The following is a 22,572-nucleotide window of genomic DNA, read 5'->3' as shown; positions in this document are numbered from 1 at the left end:
ACACTGATCTTGGGAATGTAAATTACTTAAACCACTATGGAAAGAAGCATGGAGATTTCTCAAAGAACTTAAAACAGAACTACCATTTGACCCAGTCATTCCATAACTGGGTATATATCCAAAAGAAAATAAATCATTCTACCAAAAAGACACATGCACTTATGTGTTTATCACAGCACTATTCACAGTAGCAAAGACAGGCAATCAACCTAGGTGCCCATCAGTGGTGGAATGGATAAGGAAAATGTGGTACCTAGAAACCATGGAATACTACACAACCATAAAAATAGTGAAATCATGTCCTGAGCAGCAACATGGATATAGCTGAAGGCCATTATCCTAAGCGAGTTAACACAAGAACAAAAAACCAAATATGACATGTTCTCACTGATAGGTGGGAGCTAAACAGTGGATACTTATGAACATAAAGATGGCAACAATAGACACTGGGGACTGTAAGGGCAAGGGGGCAAAGGTTGAAAAGCTACCTATTCAGTACTGTGTTCAGTACCTAGGTGACAGTTTCATCTGTACTCCGAACCTTGACATCACATAATATGCCCAGGTAACAAATCTGCACATGTGCCCCCTGAATCTAAAATACAAGTTGATATTATTAAAAGAAAAGATAAAAACAAAAGTAAGTATAATAAAAATGTACAACTTAAAACTTTTATAATATCCAGTAATCAGTTTTAATCATCCCTTTTTTAAAAAAGTGTAAGTCAAACAATTAAGTCCTATTTCTGATTTATCACAAGAGATAAAATATTATTTTAAAGTGGTAACAGTTTTGATTTGCTAGTGTAATATTCAATTCACATTTGAAAATCATAGTAAAAATTTAAAAAAAACCCATAAAGTCCCCAAATCAAATAGATTTGAAAATATTAGTAATTTCTACCACACAGTTGCTGAAAAGCTATGAAATGTAGTAGATGATATGTACAAATGTAGTTTTTGTCCCTATTTAAAACTCAAAAAAAGTTTGTTGCCAGACTTTCTCAAATAAAAACAAAGGATTGGGTAAGTAAGCTCAGTTCACCTTTTTTGAAATTAATTCCTTTTTTGCTTTTAATAGTTTTTTAAAGCCCAGAAGGCAAAAATATAAACTTCTGTTAAATAACTGACTTAGGTAAGAAAATAATTTTGACTTTGTATAAAATAATGTTTTCTAAAGATAGGCTTTATACGTTTAAATGGAAATTGCAAATATTATTTGCAATATGAAAAGTATTGACCATGTCATTAATATGTTGCTGTGTTGTAGTGATAGTAGAGGCTTTTCAGCTTCTGATATGAAATCTGTCCTTGCATTTCACTAACTTGAGTATTATTCACTGACATTACTAGGTTCTTATCAATTGTGGTACTTCTACTTTTGGGGGACAGTAAGTTCTACTACTAAATAACTAGGCTCCTGAGTCCTTTCACTGAATTTTATTATTCTTAAAAAATTTTTACAGTGTTTATCCAGTAACCCTTGGAAATAATTGTCCCTTTAACTTGCCAAATGGATATGATTTGTAGATGTGTCTTTTCAATTTTGCTTCAACTCTTCTTGGCCACAGATAATGCACAAAAAATTAGACAACTTGTATTACCAGACCATTTAAAATAATTGACAAGTATCTTTCATTGTCATGCCAGACTTCGTGTGTGTGTGTCTTTCTCACCAGTGCAGATAAATGACTTAGAAGATTGTAATTCTTTATAAATAGACATGAGTAGTCTTTATGATGAGTTTGTGGGTCTAGGCCTAGAATCTTTCTGTCCATCTTACACCTGCCTTAAAAACTCCCCACATTGTATCAGCAAATATGTTTTAAAAACACGAACATTAACAGTGTATAAAACATGAGAGAACATGATAAAGGGGGTCAGTTCAGCAAGAGGGTATAACAATTGTACATATATATGCACCCAACACTGGAGCACCCAGATATATAAAGCAAATAATATTAGAATTAAACAGAGATACTGTAGGCAAAATGAACCTAATAGACATTTACAGAACATTTCATCCAACAGCTGCAAAATACACATTCCTTCTCCTCAGCACGTGGATCATTCTCAAGGCTAGTCCGTATGTCAGTTCACAAAACAAGTCTTAAAAAGTTCAAAAACACAAAAATCATGAAGGCATAAAAAATAACTGAACAAGAAAAGTCTCCCAAATATGAAAACTTCAAGCACAATTTAGTGTGAATTTGTACAACTCTCATTTTGCAACAACAACAGCAAAGTGGCAAAAGCAGCTCAACTATGGCACATAATTTTTTTTTGGAATCATATTTCTCATAAATCAGTTGGTGGTGCATGATGGGAGGTTGAAGTAGTTAAGCTGATATCATAAGTCTCCTGTCCTCTCTGTTGTGTAATAAAGCACTCACAAATGAACAATGACCTTCTTCTTTCCACATCCACATCAAAAACCGAAAATCGACTTAATCAAATGAACATGGTCCTACTGGTATACAGAACTGAAGAGCCTCTCTCAAAATAGCTAAATGGACTGCTCAGTCACTGTTTACCTCTGCAAGCACTAGCATTGTGTGGCACGTTAAGTTGTTTTCTTTTTTCTTTTTCAATCATACTCTGTCTTGGAACCCCTAGCCACAAATTTGAGAGTCCTAGGATTCCACAGAAGCCCTGCTGAGAAACGCTGCCTTATAATTAAGTAGTCCAACCTTTTCCTCCCATTCCATTTTATTTTTTATTTTTATTTTTTGAGATGGAGTCTTACTCTGTCACCTAGGCCGGAGTGCGGTGGTGTGATCTTGGCTCACTACAACCTCCGCCTCCTGTGTTCAAGTGATTCTTCTGCCTCAGCCTGCTGAGTAGCTGGGATTACAGGTGCGTGCCACCATGCTCAGCTAATTTTTGTATTTTTAGTAGAGATGGGGTTTTGCCATGTTGGCCAGGCTGGTCTCCAACTCCTGGCCTCAAATGATCCACCTGCCTCAGCCTCCCAAAGTGCTAGGATTACAGGCGTGAGCCACCATACCTGGCCTCAATCTCCATTTTAAAATAGTTACTGAGTGAGATTCTTTTGACCAAACAGTCAAAGTTTTTTGTTAATCTACTCAAAATACAGTTCAATAATTATCTTGTGATTTAGAGCTTAGTCCATCCACCTCCCAAGGCATTTGTATGAGAGAACCTAGGTGTAGCAGATATGGAGATCCACTACTCAAATACCCTTTCTTTTTTTTTTCTTTTTTTAATTTAATTTTATTAATATTATACTTTAAGTTTTAGGGTACATGTGCACAACGTGCAGATTTGTTACATATGTATACATGTGCCATATTGGTGTGCTGCACCCATTAACTCGTCATTTAGCATTAGGTATATCTCCTAATGCTATCCCTCCCCCCTCCCCACAACAGTCCCCGATGTGTGATGTTCCCCTTCCTGTGTCCATGTGTTCTCACTGTTCAATTCCCACCTATGAGTGAGAGCATGCGGTGTTTGGTTTTTTGTCCTTGCTATAATTTGCTGAGAATGATGGTTTCCAGCTTCATCCATGTCCCTACAAAGGGCATGAACTCATCATTTTTTATGGCTGCATAGTATTCCATGGTGTATGTGTGCCACATTTTCTTAATCCAGTCTATCATTGTTGGACATTTGGGTTGGTTCCAAGTCTTTGCTATTGTGAATAGTGCCACAATAAACATAACGTGTGCATATGTCTTTATAGCAGCATGATTTATAATCGTTTGGGCATATACCCAGGAATGGGATGGCTGGGTCAAATGGTATTTCTAGTTCTAGAACCCCGAGGAATCGCCACACTGACTTCCACAATGTTTGAACTAGTTTACAGTCCCACCAACAGTGTAAAAGTGTTCCTATTTCTCCACATCCTCTCCAGCACCTGTTGTTTCCTGACTTTTTAATGATTGCCATTCTAACTGGTGTGAGATGGTATCTCATTGTGGTTTTGATTTGCATTTCTGTGATGGCCAGTGATGATGAGCATTTTCTCATGTGTTTTTTGGCTGCATAAATGTCTTCTTTTGAGAAGTGTCTGTTCATATCCTTCACCCACTTTTTGATGGGGTTGTTTGTTTTTTCCTTGTAGATTTGTTGGAGTTCATTGTAGATTCTGGATATTAGCCCTTTGTCAGATGAGTAGGTTGCAGAAATTTTCTCCCATTCTGTAGGTTACCTGTTCACTCTGATGGTAGTTTCTTTTGCTGTGCAGAAGCTCTTGAGTTTAATTAGATCCCATTTGTCAATTTTGGCTTTTGTTGCCATTGCTTTTGGTGTTTTAGACATGAAGTCCTTGCCCATGCCTATGTCCTGAATGGTATTGCCTAGGTTTTCTTCTAGGGTTTTTATGGTTTTAGGTCTAACATGTAAATCTTTAATCCATCTTGAATTAATTTTTGTATAAGGTGTAAGGAAGGGATCCAGTTTCAGCTTTCTACATATGGTTAGCCAGTTTTCCCAGCACCATTTATTAAATAGGGAATCCTTTCCCCATTTCTTGTTTTTGTCAGGTTTGTCAAAGATCAGATAGTTGTAGATATGTAGCATTATTTCTGAGGGCTCTGTTCTGTTCCATTGGTCTTTATCTCTATTTTGGTACCAGTACCATGCTGTTTTGGTTACTGTAGCCTTGTATTATAGTTTGAAGTCAGGTAGCCTGATGCCTCCAGCTTTGTTCTTTTGGCTTAGGATTGACTTGGCAATGAGGGCTCTTTTTTGGTTCCATATGAACTTTAAAGTACCCTTTCAAGAAGGATTCCCTGCCCAGCTACAAAGAGTGCACTTAGACAACAGTCTCCAACTGTTTGCTTCATTGTGATCCAACCCAGCCTTTTGAATCAAGGTCTTACTATTCTTAGGTCAGTCTCTGATGAACAACTAAACCAGGTGGTCGTACAAGGGCCTGGCCATTTCCATCCAATGCAGGCCTCCTCTGAAGAGCAATCTTTGTTCTGGAGTTGTCCTTTGGTGGGTAGAAATTTGTGAGATCTGCATCACAGTCTAACGGCACCCACTGCCCCATCCTTCTCCTTTCCTTTTCCTTTTACAGGAGTTACTCCCCAAGAAACTCCTTGTATTCCAAATTCCATCTCAGCCTCCCCTCCTAGAGAGTCTAAAATGGCCCACTTGGTACCAGGAATGGTAAGTTTATATTTTAGAACTGGACCACTCACTGACTGTCTGATTATGAGGATTCCATCCCTCATAGAAAGCCCCTAGCACAAAGTGGTTGTTCAATTGTTAAAATGTTCTCCCATGGTGAGCTGAGATGATGTCCCAGAGAAAGGGTGTGTACTGGTAGATGCAATGGTCCAGAGTTTGAAATGTACTGAGGAATAATAAAGATCAAAATAATGGAATTGGTTGGTTATTACTAAGTTGCATTGAATTACTGTACTAATTTATAAAGAAGCCCTTATCTTATGCAGTGAAGGAGCAGAAAAAGCTGAAGATTAAGCACAGGATTTGATAGTCAGAGTGGCTGAATAAAGATAGTTGAATGTCCAAATGAGGAAGATCTGTCAAGGTCAAGACTCTAGCTGGAAAAACTTAGGGACCCTGACACATGGGATGGAGACATTTGGTCCAAAGATTTTATTTCCCAGACTTCTCTGATCTTCTGAGCCTGCAGAAATTGCTCACTCCACCCCTAAGAGCTAGTATCCCACTCCCCAAAGCCAGAATATAAGACAACAGGCATCTCACCTCAGAAGCTGCCCCCACTGCCTTCCTGCCTCCTGGCCTATAATCAGAGTTAAGTGGAAGCATAACCCAGCTAGGGTTGAGCAGCATCTGATAAGGGAGGACTTGGACTACAAGGACCTGGCCAAAGGAGCTACAAGACCTAGCCGTATGGAGCAGCAGGACCCATATTCTGAAGGCTGAGGGTGCGCAATCAAGAGGGTCTGGACCTATGACTGGTTATTGAAGAATTTATTGGCTTGGGGGCATTCTTTTGGGGTATAAGATTCAATATCCTGGAACAGGGTTCAGAGGATGTTTCAAACTTGCATCTAGGGTGGGTCCTGGGGCCTGGATAAAGCTGTGGCCCACGAGTGAGGCTGAAATTACCTAGGAAAGTCCCCCAAATCACACTTTAACCCAGACCATCAAGAAAACACTGTTAAGAGGCACATGAGCCTCACTATGGAGTTCACTGCTTGTTCTCTTCTGTAGACCAAGGCTGGAGGTAGAAGAACCACCAGAGAACTTGGCTCACTAACAGCAATGGGGATACTAGGACCCTAAAGCAATAGAGGCAAGTAAACAGATTTTAACACCAAAAGCTAGGAGATTATTATTTTCATAAGAACAGACAAGATCAGAGTATAGCCAAGGAAGCCTGACCTGCAGAGAACTATGGAGATGGTTTAATATAACATGGTCTATCCCTTTGGGTAAAATAGATGGACTTCCAACCTAATCAGTAGAAAACGATAGTTGATATTGTTTGACAACACTGAAGCCTGTTGTTCAAATAAAGCCACATTCCCTTGCCCAGTTTTTGGACTTGAGCCAGTTTTCAGACTGGGATCCACTGACTCAAGAGGGTGAGGACCTCAGGGGAAGGACCTTATTACACACTGTAAAGATTCTCTCAATCCTTCTCCAAAAGAGCCAACGGCCTGATCGAGTGACTGTGTACTAGAAAAAGGTAATACCCAAGTATTCAGAAGACAGATGGCCATAGGGTCTGTACTGACACTTCTACCTAGTAATCTGAAACATCTTTATGCCTCCTCTGTTAGAATGGGGTATAAGGGAGGCAGATGATTAAAAGGGTCCTGGCTAAATTCCGACTGTGGTGAGTCCAATGGGTCTGCAGACACACCCAATAATCATTTCCTCAATTCCTAAAAGTATAACTGGGATTGATGTACTTGACTTTTGGAGCAACTCCTATGTTGCATCCTGGTCCTATGGGATAATAGCTATCCTATTGAGGAGGTCAAGTGAAAACTTCTGAAATTGTCTGCCCTATGCCTTGGCCAGGATCATAAATCAAAATCAGTATCACATCCAGTAAGTGGGTATGAGGGAAAATGTTAGAAATATTAATCTTAAAAATAAAGGATTCAATGGTAGTGGTCCCTATCATATCTCAATTTAATCCAATTTGTGCCATGCAGAAACCAGATGGGTCCTGGAAAATCACTACAGACAACCACAATATCAATCAAGTTGTAGCATTGATCATAGCTGCTATGCATGATGTGGTTTATTGCTACAGCAGATTAATAAGGACTCAGGTACATGATATGGAGCCATTGATTTGGTGAATATATTTTATTTTCTGTTTCAATCAGAAAAGAAGATCAGAAACAGTTCTTCATATGCAAAAACCAAAAGCTGTATTATCATTTTGCCCCCAAGAAAAAGCTTTCTCACCCCCTGTCATCTTATCGTCAGAAGAGCTGTGGATCACACAGATATTCTACAGAACATCACGTTGATCTTTTATGTTGATGATGTCATTTGATCAGAGGGAATGAGCTAGAGGGAACCCAGCACACTGGAGGCCTTGGAAGGGGACTAGCCCTCCTGAGCATAGGAGAAAATCCTTTGAAGACTCAGGGACCTGCCATTCGCTGAAGATTTTAGAGGTCCAGAGCCTAAGGATGTGTCGTGTCATTTTCTTTCAAGTAAATGGTTGCATTTACCTTCTACCATAAAGAAAGAAGCACAATGCCTGGTCAGCCACTTTGAGGTCTGGAGGCAATGCCCCTGGCTCTTATAGCAGGTGACAAAAAAGATTACCACTCCAAACAAGACCTAGAGTAGGAGAGGGGTCTGTAACAGATCCTGGTTTTAGCCACTTGGGCAACAATCTGGTCCGGGCAGAAAGCACATGGAGTGAGGAAGGAAAACAAGACATAAAAGAGGCAGGTGAACGGGCCAAAGTCAGAATTGAGAACCTGCAGCGCACCCCTCAAGAATATATTCATCCTCTTGAAGGCACTAGAGAGCCATCAGTTTCTGTTTTTGTTTGTTTGTTTGATTTTTAAAGAATAACTTAGCAAGAGAAATTTTTATAGAAAGATTTTATAGTAAGATCCCGTATGCAAGACAGACTAAACGATGCTGGGTACTATCAAGAAAATAATTTAGCCTTTTGCCTTTTGTCATTCCTTCCCCATCTTGCCTCAGTTGTCTTCATCCAAAACATTTACCTAGCTAAACTAGGGCTTGGGAGGAGAGGACTCACAGTGAGGTTGTGTGCATAACGAATTTCATTTTGTCCCTGCTCGATTCAGTGCTAATTTTTTTCTCCAACTTGTTAGTTTGCTACAGAGTGTCAGTTTCATTCCCTCCTCCAGAAGACTGGTGTAGTCATTTCTATCAATGCCTTCATTACTACACAGATCCACTACAAGCAAGTTGATGTCTTGGGGAATTCGTTCCAATGAGCTTTTACCTGTATATTATAAGTACTACATTGCCTGTAAAGGACTTCTGAGTTTCTTGGAGAAAAATGTTATTCTTTGCAGATGTTTTGGAATATCTTGAAAGTTTTTGACTTCCAATAGACTGAAATATTTTCTAGCAGTATAGTAGTGAAACTGTTTCTAGACAAACCTTAAACATTCAAATAGACCACGGTAACATTTTTACTTGTGATTATGAAGACAATCAAAGCAAAAGAGACCTTTTAATACAAAATTTTGTTTTAATGATCATAATTAATTCTTTAGTGCACTTGTAATAAAAAATATTTGTGGAATTGATATATTAGTCATGTGATCCAATTTAGAAAACAGTAACACAGTGTGCCAAATAATACTTAGTTGAGGCAAAAAAGGAGAGAAAAGTATTTTTTGCTCTTCAAACTCTCCTTTTCATTTTAGTAAACTCGTATTGTATTGAACAATGTATAAACATAGTCCTAGAAGTGCTCTTATAGGTTGGTGCTTTGTATTTTTCTTAAGTGCAGGTAGTTGAAGTCAGGGATTTCCTTACAGGTTTCAGTGTATTTCTTTTAAAGCAAGTTAGCACTTGAGTAAGAGCTCCCTCCACTGGAGTCTGAGTTTTAAAACTCCTTTTGCCTACTATTTACCTTCCTTTAGGAAGCTCCCCTTCCTGGACCCCACCAGTACTGGGAGATTAAACTAACAAAACATTAAATAATGTCTTTCAGGGAAGATGCAACTAAGCCCATTTATCAATCCAAGGAGGCTGAACTGGAGAGAAACAAAAAAAAAACGTATACAGTTCCTCCTGTCATTCTTGAATCACATCAGCTGCACAGAATATGTTCTTGGAAGCTTAGAACATAAACTGACTGTAATCATATGCCTTCAAGGTATCAGCCCAGTTTTTCATCAAATGCACATTTTGATGAATTATTGCTTTCAAGGAAAAGTTGGAAATTTACACCCCAAAAACTCTACCCCAGGGTTATTCTGCTTTCTTTAAGAAGTTTACCAGTTTGTGCTGCATTTCTAAAAAACGGAAACATCATATTGAATATCTTTTTGGGGGCATTTAAGTCAATAAAATATTCTGGCTAATCCTCGGTGACCCCTTTTATCATACTTGAATTGCATATTTTCAACGAATTGGAATAAAAGAAGACCAGATAATTAACACAAGTGATATAGGTCGTGTTCAACCATTCTTGTGAGGTCTATAGTTCACCATTATGAATATTCATTACTAGCTGTGTAACCTTTACTAAGTTACATAAGCACTTTGGAAATGTTTTCTTATCTAAAAATGGGCCTGTTAACACTTTACTTACCTCAAAGTGTTGCTTCAAAGATTAAATAAAATAATGAATGTGAAAGTACTTTGCAAACCATAAAAACTATTGTGATGAAAATAATGGCCATGAAACAGTGAGATAAGTCTTTCAGAGTGACCAGCTGAGCTTTCTGGTAAAATTTGTCAGTGAGGGTGGTAAGTGGAATTAATACCATTACTTCAGAGATACATTGCATACCGAAAGATGTACAAGTACTGGTTAATAGAGGGAGATGGCTAACTGAATAACATTTGGCCCAACAGAAAGCATTGTCTCTTCACATAGTAGACAGCATACTAAGGATTTTTAAAAGTTGATGTTATTCTCCAAATCCTGTTCTTTTCCATTTGAAAAGAAAGGAAAAAGAAAGAAATTTTATCTTGGAAGGTTTATTGTGGATTTATTTTTTGAGTGAGCAAATCTTTATAACTTAACATAGATTGATACGGTCAGTAAAATTTGAGTATTTTTGAGTAAGTTGCATTATCAAAATCAACATAAACCAACTGATACATACAGTCCTCCAAAAATAACTTAGGTTGTGTGGTCATAGTGCTGTGTGAAAATACACATATTCTCTATGTTCAGTTTCCCTATTATTGACTTTCTACCACATTTCTCTTTTCCCTGATGTCACAATTCCAATCACATCAGTAGGAGCTCAATAAATCTTGGATGAAAGTACTCATTATACTTATGTATGGTAGAAACATCAAGCTCCCTGGAAGAATGTTCAAATTAAATATTGCAATTTTTCAAACGCTAAAAAATTCAGAGGCATTTTGCACATGGATTACCAAAGTATACTTCAGATCTTCCATGGAGTGGGTATTCTTTATCAACTGGAAATCATTATATAATTGGTCTAGTAAATGTTTGCTGATGATTCTGATATTTAATTCTTTCAGAATTTATTTTGTTTCCTATGACCAAAGAAGATGAGAAGCAAATGATCTGTCCTTAGAGGTTCAATTTTCATTTTATTTGCATGTTTATGACAGCTTGATCTTGTAGCCTACATTTTTTCCTTCTTATCTTGTTTTTCCCAGTAGAGTGATGTAGTTCCTTCCCAATGTTCAATTAATTCTTTGTATATTCTACAACACATTGCATTTATTAACCTCTTTTTCAAGGAGACTATGAACTACTTGAAGGTGTTTTTTTATATCTTCAGTACCCAGCACACTGCCCTTTGTCACCATCATAAAGAATCTCAATATATTGTTGTTGTATAATGAGAGATTGACAAAAAATACTTTCATTCTCTCTCTGCCTTGTTGAGATCCTTGAGATGCGACAAAGTTGTATTCTCAGGAAAATGTTCTTAAGTATAAGGGCAACTGCTTGATTTAACAATTTGCCTATAAAGTCTACTAAAATGTCTGAACTTCACAGAAGATAAAAGTAAATGATAAAATTTTTTCTATTTGTGTAGGGCTGGAACATTTGAAGTGAGCAGCTGGGACTATATCCTCCTTGCACTTTGTTCATACATAAGGAGAAATGAAAATTCTGAAAAGACATCTGTATTGTAAATCAAAATACATTGCCGAAATCAATGTTGAGTTGACATTCTGCTTGCAAATATTCTTTTGAGATTGGTTCTTGTAAATCTCTTTCCCATCTGGTTTTTATGTCTGCTCTGGGACTTGTATGCACAGAGTTGTCTAGGATCTGCTCAGAATGTTGAAATAAAGTGTGTGGTTTTTAATAAAAGGTTAGCTGGGAGGGAAGACACTGTCTTGGTCATATCTAAACTGCTTATATATCTTGTAGCTCAGTTAAAGTTTTGGAAACTTTGGGAAGTGTTTTCTTGGAGTAAGAAAACTTATTGAAGTCATGAAATAATCCTATCCTGCAACTTATATTTTTGTAGAGAACATTTGCTGGAAGGATAATTTTTATTTTTAAACACAGGAAGAGTGAGTAGCAGAGAAGAGTTTGTGATTGCAATTTCCTCTCTTACCGTAATTGCACTATTTCCATTAAATTAATGATGGAGAGAAACAATTGTTTATAAAAAGGTTCTTTTCCTTATTGAAAGTTAATTGGGGAATATTGATCTCTTCTTAAATGGCAAATTTAACGATGACAAAGAGAAAAAATTCAATCTGAGATGTCATGATAAATAAGCCCATGATTATAACTTAACATCTGGAACTGATATCCCTCCTTGAGTTTTATGAGGGAATGGTGCTCTGAATGAACTCTTGCAAGTGAGAACATGATCACCACCATCATCACATAGCATTTACTCAATTCATTGGTTAATGTCTACACAGCAACCAATGTGGATTCATTTAAGGACAAAAAAGACATCATTTGACTCCTTAGAACCGTGAAATTGGCCCTTGCTCCCATCATCTAAAGTGTGTGTGTGTGTGTGTGTGTGTGGGGTGGGGGAGAGGGGATTCCAGAATTCGATGGGAAGAAGAGAAAGCACTTAAGAAGCCCTGTGTGACTCTGAATGTCCTCTTCACTGAGGAAATAGCTAAATAAGGCTTCTGGAACCAGAAGCTTTCTCTCCGTTAGTGGGGATAAGTCTACTATCTTTAATTTTGTAATTTGTTTGTTTGTTCTTTTTGACTCAAGCAATACAGAGCAAAAAATCATGGAAGGAATAAAGTGAATCTAAAATGGTTTCCTCATGGTCCTTTGGGGACCATTGTTGTATCCATTGGAGAAATAGGGGATGTTAAATCAATCTTGCCATCCAGTGGAGTCCCCTCTTACTTGCATTTAACGTGCAACCCCCCTACCCAAGTCCTCATAGCAACAAACAAATTCACAGATCTACTCTCATATATTAAAGTTGTAGAGACTTACTTTTAAAACAGAAGGGGCAAACCATTTAGGAAAGTGGAATATTTTTAAAATTTTCCCTGATCTCTCATTTACCACAAGGGATTTCATAATTGTCTTAAAACAAGATGACTTTCATCCTCGACATCTGGATTGAGAGTTCTTTCTTTCTTTAATGTAGATCAGTCATTTTCTAATTTTGATATTCATAAGAAAGAGATTTTCTCAAGAGTAATTTTGTCTACATATGCTTTTTACTTTATCTGCTGACTTAAAACTCTCACCTTTGCTTAAACTGTAACTCCCCTGATTGAGTTTTTCCAGGCCTATCTATTCTAGAGGCAGTTCAGCAGGATACCTCGTCCATGTTGGTCTTCAGGAGGGGTTTTCTGGCTGATAGCCCATGTAAGGCCATGCTCCTGTGTATCCTCCGAGTACGCGCTCCTTTGTTTATTACATGTGCATAACTAATATTAGTAGCTCAAGAGTAACCCTAGAGTTCAGTGGGTACACCATTCATAAGATCAAGACAACAATATTATCATACCCATCACATTTCTTACAATCAGATAATTAAAATGTCAGTTGCACCTAGACTCTATAAGGCACATCAATTAGATTGCATATGCTTACAATTGGGATTCCCCAATATTACATAATTTCAAATTAAATAGACAATGTGAGTCCCTCTTTCCTATTTTTAAACTTCATCCGTAGCTAGACGTCTTGTTAAGTAAATATGTTCTATTGTTCTATTGTGGTTACTGCTGCATTCTAACTCCCCCTTATTAATTTGTCAGTCTATTTTTAACTCTGGACATTATTCTCTGGCTCTTCTTTAATGCTCCCATCCACCACTTCACCTGGAGCTTTCTTTAACTTTCTCTTGCCCATCATTAGAAAGTAATCTGCTCACTGCCCAACAATCTCTAAATAAATGTGGTGACACTTACTGTAAAATGAAATAGTTTCTTTTCTGCTTTTTTTTTCTTTTTTTGAGATAGGATCTTACTCTGTTGCCCAGGCTGTAGTTCAGTGGAATCATTCTAGCTCACTGTTGCCTTGAACTTCTGGGTACAAGCAGTATTCCCACCTCAGACTTCCAAGTAGCTGGGACTACAAGTGCATGCCACTGCACCCAGCTAATTTTTATTTTTTGTAGAGATGGAGGTCTTGTTTTATCATCCAAGCTGTTCTCAAATTCCTGGCTTCAAGTGATCCTCCTGCCTCAGCCTCCCAAAGTGTTGGGATTACAGGTATGAACCACCATGCCCAGCCAATAGTTTCTTGTTATTAGTCATATCACTATTATCTGATATAGTGAGAGTGCTCATGAATTTTTGCCATAATGGGAAAATGCTTGCATGTTTGTGCATGTGTTTGTGTGTGCTTGCATGTACAGTGTATTGTAGTGTTTATCTCTTGGTCTAATTAGTCATGTTCCAGGACAAATTCTGTGCCTGTTGATCTCAGGAGTTGTTAGGGATGGTGTTTGCACAAACAAGTCATTTTAATGCTAGCCACTTTCTCTTTCTATTACACTGAGACATGGCCCCATTAAGATGGCTATAAAGACAATGAAAGCTAACCTAATATAGATCATGTCACTTCTGAAGTGGTTCCTATCCAAGATAATTGAAACCTTTCTGGCCCATTGGGAAGAACCATCATGCGGGATAAATGGTGTCAGTGGTTTACCACTCTTCAGAAAGTGATTTATTTAAATTTTATACAGCAGAAACATATCCTCAGGCAAGGCAATGCAAAGACTTGTTTATAAAGTGGACCCTTTCCTGTTCCCAGACATCTGAGTAAATAGGTATATATTCTGTCCAGCTGGACCAAAAACACCTGATTGCTGAGACTAGAAGATTGCTGAGAAGCATTAAAAGGTGAGCAAGAGGGTGGTTGTTCCATCCAACAGTCAGCTATAAAAGACAGAGACTGGCATTCAGTGGATGATCCAACTATCACAATATTTATTTTAGACAGACAGGATAATGTTGTGGAAAGGGGCAAAAGGGGAATTTATGTGTGTCTCATCAGACACGTAGACAAACAAGAAAAATAGCACAAATTCAGGGCAACCTTTTACACATGCTTGTTTTAGTAGATGTGGCTCCTTTGATCAAGATTGTATTGGTGAAGATGCAAAGGACATTTTTTCCGCTAGATTGATCTGTATATCAAGGAAAAGTGGATACCAGACAATTTCTGTAATAACTTCTGGAGGGGCTCATTTGTCTCATGTCGCACAGTATGATTTTTGTGAGAGAAACAGAAGTGAGGAGGGAAGAAGAGAGGGAAGAAGAAGGAATCCCTTAATGTTCTCTGCCATCATGGCCTATCCAGGTACTTTGGACTTTTTTGGGTGAGAGTTTTTGAGACTTTACTCACATGCATGTTAAAACCTAAAATAAAGACAAATAATCAATAAATAAAAACTATGAATTTTACGGGGCTTAAGATTCAAGTTGTGGTGTGTGTGTGTGTGCTCACATGCGTGCATATGAATGACAATGTGTGTGCATTTGGTTACTTCCCTATGAATTTAAAAATTCTTAACATGGCTGTGCGCAGTGGCTCACACCTATAATCCCAGCACTTTGGGAGGCCAAGGCGGGTGGATCACGAAGTCAGGAGATCGAGACCATCCTGGCTAACACAGTGAAACCCCATCTACTACAAATACAAAAAATTAGCCGGGCGTGGTGGCGGGCACCTGTAGTCCCAGCTACTCAGGAGGCTGAGGCAGGAGAATGGTGTGAACCTGGGAGGCAGAGCTTACAGTGAGCCGAAATTGCGCCACTGCACTCCAGTCTGGGTGACAGAGCAAGACTCCGTCTTAAAAAAAAAAAAAAAAAAATTCTTAACATGGAAGGAAAATAATTTTTATCTGTTTCATATACAAAAACAAATGCCCTTTGTCAGTTTAGTAAATTCAGTAGGTTGAACTGTTTAGGGCTTCAAGAATCGCATCAAAAAGTTTGGTCTTCATAAAGGACATACAGTATCTTTAAAGTTTTAAGTAGGGGAGTGAAATAATGAGATATTTACCTTAATTTCATATGCTGACTTCTGAGCAGAAAATAAATTAGAAGAGGAAAATGATAAATGAGATAGAACTATTAGGAGGTTTTTTGGAGATGAAAGTGGCTTGCTCTTGAGTGACGGGAGCAGAGATACTGAGAAATGGACAGAGATGAGATGCAATTAAGAGGTAGAATTGGTAGGACTCCGTGCTGGATTGGATGTGGGGATAAGGAACAGAAAGGTGTCAAACAAGGCTCCTGGGTTTCTGGGACGAGCAACTGGGTGAATTGTGTTTTGCAATAAAGAAGGAGTATATTTAGAATGGAGGAGGTCGTTTAGAAAGAAAATGAGTTCAGGCTGCAGCACTTTCAATTTGAGATATTTATAAGACCAGTGAATATCTAGAATGAGAAGTTGGTTGTATGTATCTAGTGCTCAGAAGAAGGTCTTGGAAGGAAACACAAAGTAAATTAAATGGTCTTCGAAGCCGTGAGAGTGATGGAGATGATGATTGAGAGTAAAGTAAGACAAAAGTAAGGGATCATGAGCAAAAGTGAAGACACAAGAGGCCTAAGATCTAACCTCAAACAATTTCAATGTTTAGAAGATAGAGAGTGTGAGAAATTTCTACAGGAGACTAATATGGAGTGGTTGGGAAGGGAGGATAAAAGTCAGGAGAGCATATCATTGTGGAATTTCAGGAAAGAGAATATTTCTAACAGGCAGAAGTTGAGGCATCATTTATGATGAGAATTGGAAAATGTACATTGGGCTTAACAACATGGGAGGAGATCATTTGTGACCTAAGGAAGAACACACTTAGTTGAGTAGTAGCAACAGAAGCCAGAGTGGAATCACACGAGAGTGAATACAGTGTGGAAATAAAGGTTGCTTGCCTTTATAAAAGTAGCTATTAGAGGGATAGAGGGAAAAGTAGGGAAAAGTAGACAAAAGTAGCTATTAGAGGGATAGAGGGAAGGGTCAGTAGCTTGAGAGGCATACATGATTCAGGGAGGATATAATTGTTGTTATGTTGATTTTTCTAAAACGGAGAGACTGTAGCATTACTGAATGCTTATAGTAAGCGTCCAGAAGCTAGAAAGAATTTAAGGATATTACCACAGTGTGGAGAAAGCACAGAGGCAGCTGGGCAGGGACACAGATGCCAGAGGCACAGGAAAACCTCAAAGGCCCAAAGGCGTGTGTGTGCACACACGCACACACACCATCCTTGAGAAAGAAGTAGCTGGTAAAAGGCATTCTGCAGGACTCATTAGTCCTGCTGGATACCAAATGTGCCAGAGAGGTGCTAATTTCTTTATCTGCAATAGCTCAATCCCCATAGCACACTAGAATAGAAGCCCCATGAAAGCTAGGATTTTTCTACATATTGCTCTTTGCAGCATTTCCCAGTGCCTATGATGGTGATTGGCAGGTTATAGGCCCTTAATAAATATTTGCTAAGTAAGTAAATGAATTAGGTAGGTCTGGTTGTTTCAATTTTGTAGTTGAGGGAACTAGGAATTAGAAAGGTTAATTACTTTGCCCATTCACAAAGGCAATAATGAAAGATATCTGGATTTGTACACAATCAAGGATCTTGAACATGCTAAGTTGCCTTCCATTTTGAATCATATTGGATGAAGCAAACTTTTTTTAGAATCTTAATATTCCCACATACTATCCTCATTATGTGAAGAGATTCTGAAGTATTAGAATCAAGTTTATTAAAGAGTATTGATGTCTGTTTAACATGAGTTTGATTATGCAGAATGGGAAGCCATTACCAAGCTATCCAGGCCCTTCTTTTAGAAACAACCAGCAAATATAAGCCCTATTTTTTTTCTCTTTAAACCGTGTACCATGAGCAAGCATCCCTTTGATTGCCATATGCTGTGTTGTGCTCACTGTGCATGTACTTTTTTTGTTTTCCTATTTTAGTCCCTCAAGATATCTTTGCCTTCCTCCTTAACTTGTGCCAGTATTAATTATGATCTCTTCTCCTTCTTTTATCTTACTTCTGCCTCTGTCTCAACTACTGAATCCAAGCTTTCATCCAGCTTTTAAGGGAAGCTAATATCTCGTGAAATTGTGAGGGCCTGGGATCTTCAAAGAGCCAAGGATTCTGCCAGACTGAGCAACAGACTTGTTGAGCATTCTCCACTTAAGATCTGAACTATGAGAAGTAGAATCAAAGCAGTTCTTTTGTAATTCCAAACAGCCATTTAGGCATACGAAGAAATGAAAGTAAAGCAGTTCTAAAGACAAGGAAGAGCGTCAATGAAAGGTAAGAAATCCTGACAAAACAAGAAGAAAAGTATTTCCTTTGGTCATGGTGGGCTTGTTTCTAATGAGGAAGACTTGGGATTCTGAATATTATGTATAGCTTATTGCATAGTTGTGTTTAGGTTAATTCTATAGTAAACTATGTTAGTTCTCATTCTTGCATGTGAGTTCAATTCTCAAACAATCCTTGTTAATCTTAATAAAGGTGCATTAGAGAACCTCTTCAGGAATTGTTGTACACAAAGATCTTTAAGAGGCTTGCCTCCAACAGGCTGCTGAAGTGAAGACACTTATAGTTAGACCAGTGGGCCATATAAATAGTATTCTTACAGATTTCTGTGTAAGAAAATCTTATTTCTATCTGGATGTATTTGGAAGTTCTATGGGCTACTTAAGACTTCCTTAATCCTCTGCCTCTGAGTCTCTGAAAACAGACTCAGGCTTATTGGCTTAACACTGCTTTCCTGTAAACTTTTATTATGGAAATGCCTCTCATTCCTAAATATTATTATTGTGACTCTCATCTAACAAAGTTTTACAACGACAGGTCTTGGATCTTCTAGAAGAGAAAAAAATCTGTTTAATTCTCAAAAGTATATGGTTTCTTTCCAGTTACTAGAGTAGAATTTATAAAGTTTATAATTTTTGCATCTCTGTGCTTCAATCCTCAGTTACCAAATGATCTCAGAAAAGAGTAAAATGCATTTCTAATTCAGAAACTTCAGGCTGGTTAAATGCCTAGAGCTGTATTGAGTGCTATCATATGACTTCTTCCCATGCTCCTCTGATACAATTCAATGGCGATTTTTGCCCACTTACAATGGAAGTGGTATCATGCAGACTTGACAGAAGGGTGGTAGTGCAGAGTTTGACATCAGGTTTACCATGTGTCTTTAGATAAGTGAATTAACCTCTCTGAGTCTATGCTTCCGTATTTAAAAATGAACACTTTGGGACAGGTAGCATTCATTTACTTCTTCAAACATTTACTGCATTCCTTCTGTGTTCTAGCTACTGCACTTTTTGCTTGAGTTACAACATTGCACAAGATAGTGTTCCTGTCTTCATGGGCCATAGTGTAGATGACAAAGATAAATAACCAGACAATTATAAAACAGTGAAATAAACAATACCAGTGAAGGCATAAGTTCCAAGATAATGGGCTGTCAACTTTATCCATCCTCTAGATAGATTGCCAGTTATTTGCATTTCTTTGAATTTGTCATGCAGTCTTCATTGCCTCCATGTCTTTAAACATATTACCTCTGCCTAGAATAGTATTTACCATATTCTTTACCTAGCTAATGTCTACTTAGTCCTCAAGGTTCAGATCAAGTATTACTTCTCAGGGAAACCTTCGTTAACTCTTTGAGTCTGGTTTGTGTGGCCCTCCTTGAGTGTCTCTGGCCCTTACATGCATTCTTCAACAACAGTAGCTTGACTTTATTTGCTTACCAGTACTATTGTTAGGATGCAAACTTATACAGTGCAGGAATCCCATCTTTTATTTCTTTATTCCCAGAACATGGTCTAATGTTTGGTATACAGCAAATGTTCTATAAATATTTGTGGATTATATGAATATCAAACATTTATTGAACACCTACTATGTTCCAGGTACTAAGAAGGGATTCACTTTCATCACCTTATTTGCTTTAATTTTTACAACGCTCTTTATTACGGTGTGTGTAGTATTCCTATCCCCCTTTAGAGACGGAGAAATGGAGATTCACAGAAGCTTGGTAATTTTCTCAAGGTAACACAGATGGACAAACCCAGAGTCTGAAGCTGGTTTTCCAGAGGGTTTCCTCTTTATTCTACTACACTGTGAATCATGGGTTTTGTTGTTTTAACATATGTGTGTATGTGTGTGTGTGTTTACATGTTACGTGTTCAATGGGAAGTGGTTGTAAAGAAGATCACCTTCTCTAAGAGGAAATTCAAGGCTAATGGTTTTTGTGCCATATTTGTATAAACTGGTGTAAATCTACCCTTGGGTATTTTGGCTCATTAGTGGGAGAAACATTGAGCTTCTTCAAGTGAACAGATGTCTATGCATAGTTATATCTTTGAAGCAAGGTTATGGTAGGGCCTAATCTGCATACCTCTGTAATATATATATGAATGATAGAGATATATGTATATAGCTTATCAGGAAAAGTTTGTATATAAAATCTCCTAGTACATTATGGAGAAACAGAGAAGGAGTCTAGCTATCCAGGGCCTTGGGGGTATTAGGATTGTAAACAGATATAGAGTTATATCATTTTAAAGAAAAGATTTGTAATTGTAAAAGACCCAAATACACAATTTGGGAGATGAGTAATACTGACTCCTAGAAAATGTATGGAGGTAGTTGGAGAATGTTTTCTGCTGACCAGAGTGAAATCGTACCTTCACTTAAAATCAAAAGTCCTAAGTTCTCACTTGACTAGAGTCTATAGAAGTCAGCTCAAATATTGAAACAATACATATTTTTCTTAATTTCAAAAGTTCTTGAACATAATCAGATAGCTAGACAAAAATCTTAGCTCTGTCTAGCCAGACACAATGACATAAAACACAGATACAGGCATTTCTACTCTAACGCCGATGTTTGCACTATTGAATAACCTTACATTCTGCAAAATTGGACACTGAAAATAATAAGGCCTATGGGAAAAATAAGGTGTGGAGAGATGACTCAAGACTGTGAAATTTGGAAAGTAGAGCACTAAAAACACTAAGACAATTACTATTTTAAAAAAGCTGGCCTAGATAACCCTCTAATAGCATTGGCACGTGGCTTCAGAGATGATTGGTCATTAGCAATTTTAAAACGTGGGGCTTTTACTTGTTCCTTTGAAATGTAAAAATCGTCCTTCCAATATGGACCATTTTTATTAAAACTAAAAATCAGATCCAGTGTGTAGCCTATTTTGTTAATCCATTGTTTTAATATGGGGATTAATGTCTGCAGCTTCTGAATCTGTGTTGACACTTTCACCAGCAAGTTTAACAAAATTGAATATGTAGACATGTGCTTGAAGCACTGAAGAAAAGTGCCTTTGTAGATTTCTTAGCATTTTTCTTAAGATCATCGTGGGTTGCTATGCTTTTTCTTTATTTGTGACAAAGTTTGTCGTGGATAACTTTAAAACATTAAGCTACTGGGAAACAATATATAAGAACCAACAATACTTCTGTGTTATAAGAACATCTTTCCCTATTTACCAGTCATATATGGAGAAATTTACATAAAAGAATTGGCCTTTTTGCAAGAAAAGATTCTCCTAATTCATGTGATATGTAAGGTTCCACATTGTGTAATGAATGCTAGATTCGTCTATGTTAAAATCTGACTCATTGACTATTTTCAGAGCCTGCTTCATCTTAATCTATGCCAGTGTTCTACGATAATAACACAGTAAACAAGCTTTTGCTTATAGACTAGCAGTATAAAGTAGCCATGTGTGGTGGAGATGGATTTTAAGAAAGGATGAAATGGTACCTTGGGAAAGTAAAAAGAAACAAAAAATACCTTTATTAGTCTAATAAATAGTTTTAACTGTGCTGCTAGATTTGTTTTACATCAAATAATCATTGACTTCAATGTTTCTGCTTCAATTAGATGGTCTTCCTTCTTTTCCTCTTTGCTTCTCTTTTTCCTTGTTTTGTCTCCTTCATTTTTAAAAATTTTTCACACATATTTTATCTGTTTTTTTTTTCTTTCTTCATGATACATTAGATATGTACTATTTAACTGTTAGATCCTAGAGATAAAATGGTGAACAAAAGCAGAGTTTGGAGTATTGTTGAGAGATTTAAACATACAATCCCACAAATACATGTTAGTAAACAAGACATAAGTCCAGTATTACCAAGTAGAGGAGCTATACAAGCATGTAAGAGGGAAATGTATCTTAGATATGTTGCTCAGGCTTTCCTCAGGAAATAAACTCAGAAGAATGAGTGGGTTAACTAGGTGAAGATAGGAGGGAAGATCATTCCTGACAGGGAGAATTGTTTCTGCAAAAATCCTGCAGCTCAAGTAACCACAAAGCTTATGAAAGACTGAAGGAGGACCAGTGTGTTTGGATGAAGGAGCTAGGAAGGGTTTTGGCATAGAGCCAGATCATGCAGGGCATAGCTTGCCTGGGATGGAATAAAGATTCTCATCTTTAACTCTAGAAAGATAGAAATCATTGAAATGTTTTAAACCAGGAGATCTGTGATATGATCAGATTTGCATTTTGCAAATGTGTCTCTGTCCACAGTATAACAAGATTGATACATAATTTTGTGCTTATTGCGATTTTACATCTTTAAGGTATCCCTGCAAGGAAAGAGCAACGCTGATGTCTGCATTTCTTTTTCCATTTTGGAAATAGAGAGAATGAGGCTTATGAGAATGAAAATTATCCTTTGCTTGATCAAGTCTGTTTTTTTCCTCATACTTCCTCTAAGGGATATCAGTATCGCAAGAGGTGACATCATAGCTGTGAAACAAAGCATACAGGTAAAATAACCACATTTCTTTGAATAGAGGGGCCTCAGTCCCTCATTTTTTTGTACTGTCCATCTTGAAAACAGCTTCTATTCCCACCTGAACTCTCATTTGTAAGCTACTTCTGTCTCAGTTTTGTTGGAGGTGTTTCTAGGTTTTTCTGCCACATTAAACATGTACATCTCCAGGATCTACCATTGAAAAGTTTGAACAGATCACTGGA

General features: G+C 37.5%; 1 long non-coding RNA gene across 1 annotated transcript in view; it reads left to right on the top strand.

Moving 5' to 3' along the window:
• LOC129047516 (uncharacterized) overlaps positions 1 to 22,572 on the top strand; it is a 253,448-nt gene that overhangs the window by 37,056 nt on the left and 193,820 nt on the right. Inside the window, exon 3 of the long non-coding RNA XR_010141289.1 lies at positions 17,627 to 17,864. This is a non-coding gene — a long non-coding RNA (uncharacterized LOC129047516). The remainder of the gene's footprint in view (positions 1 to 17,626; positions 17,865 to 22,572) is intronic.

This window comes from Pongo abelii, chromosome 7, assembly GCF_028885655.2.
Source record: "Pongo abelii isolate AG06213 chromosome 7, NHGRI_mPonAbe1-v2.0_pri, whole genome shotgun sequence".
In the NCBI taxonomy this organism is placed as follows: Eukaryota; Metazoa; Chordata; class Mammalia; order Primates; family Hominidae; genus Pongo; species Pongo abelii.
This window is presented reverse-complemented; position numbering and strand designations above follow the sequence as displayed.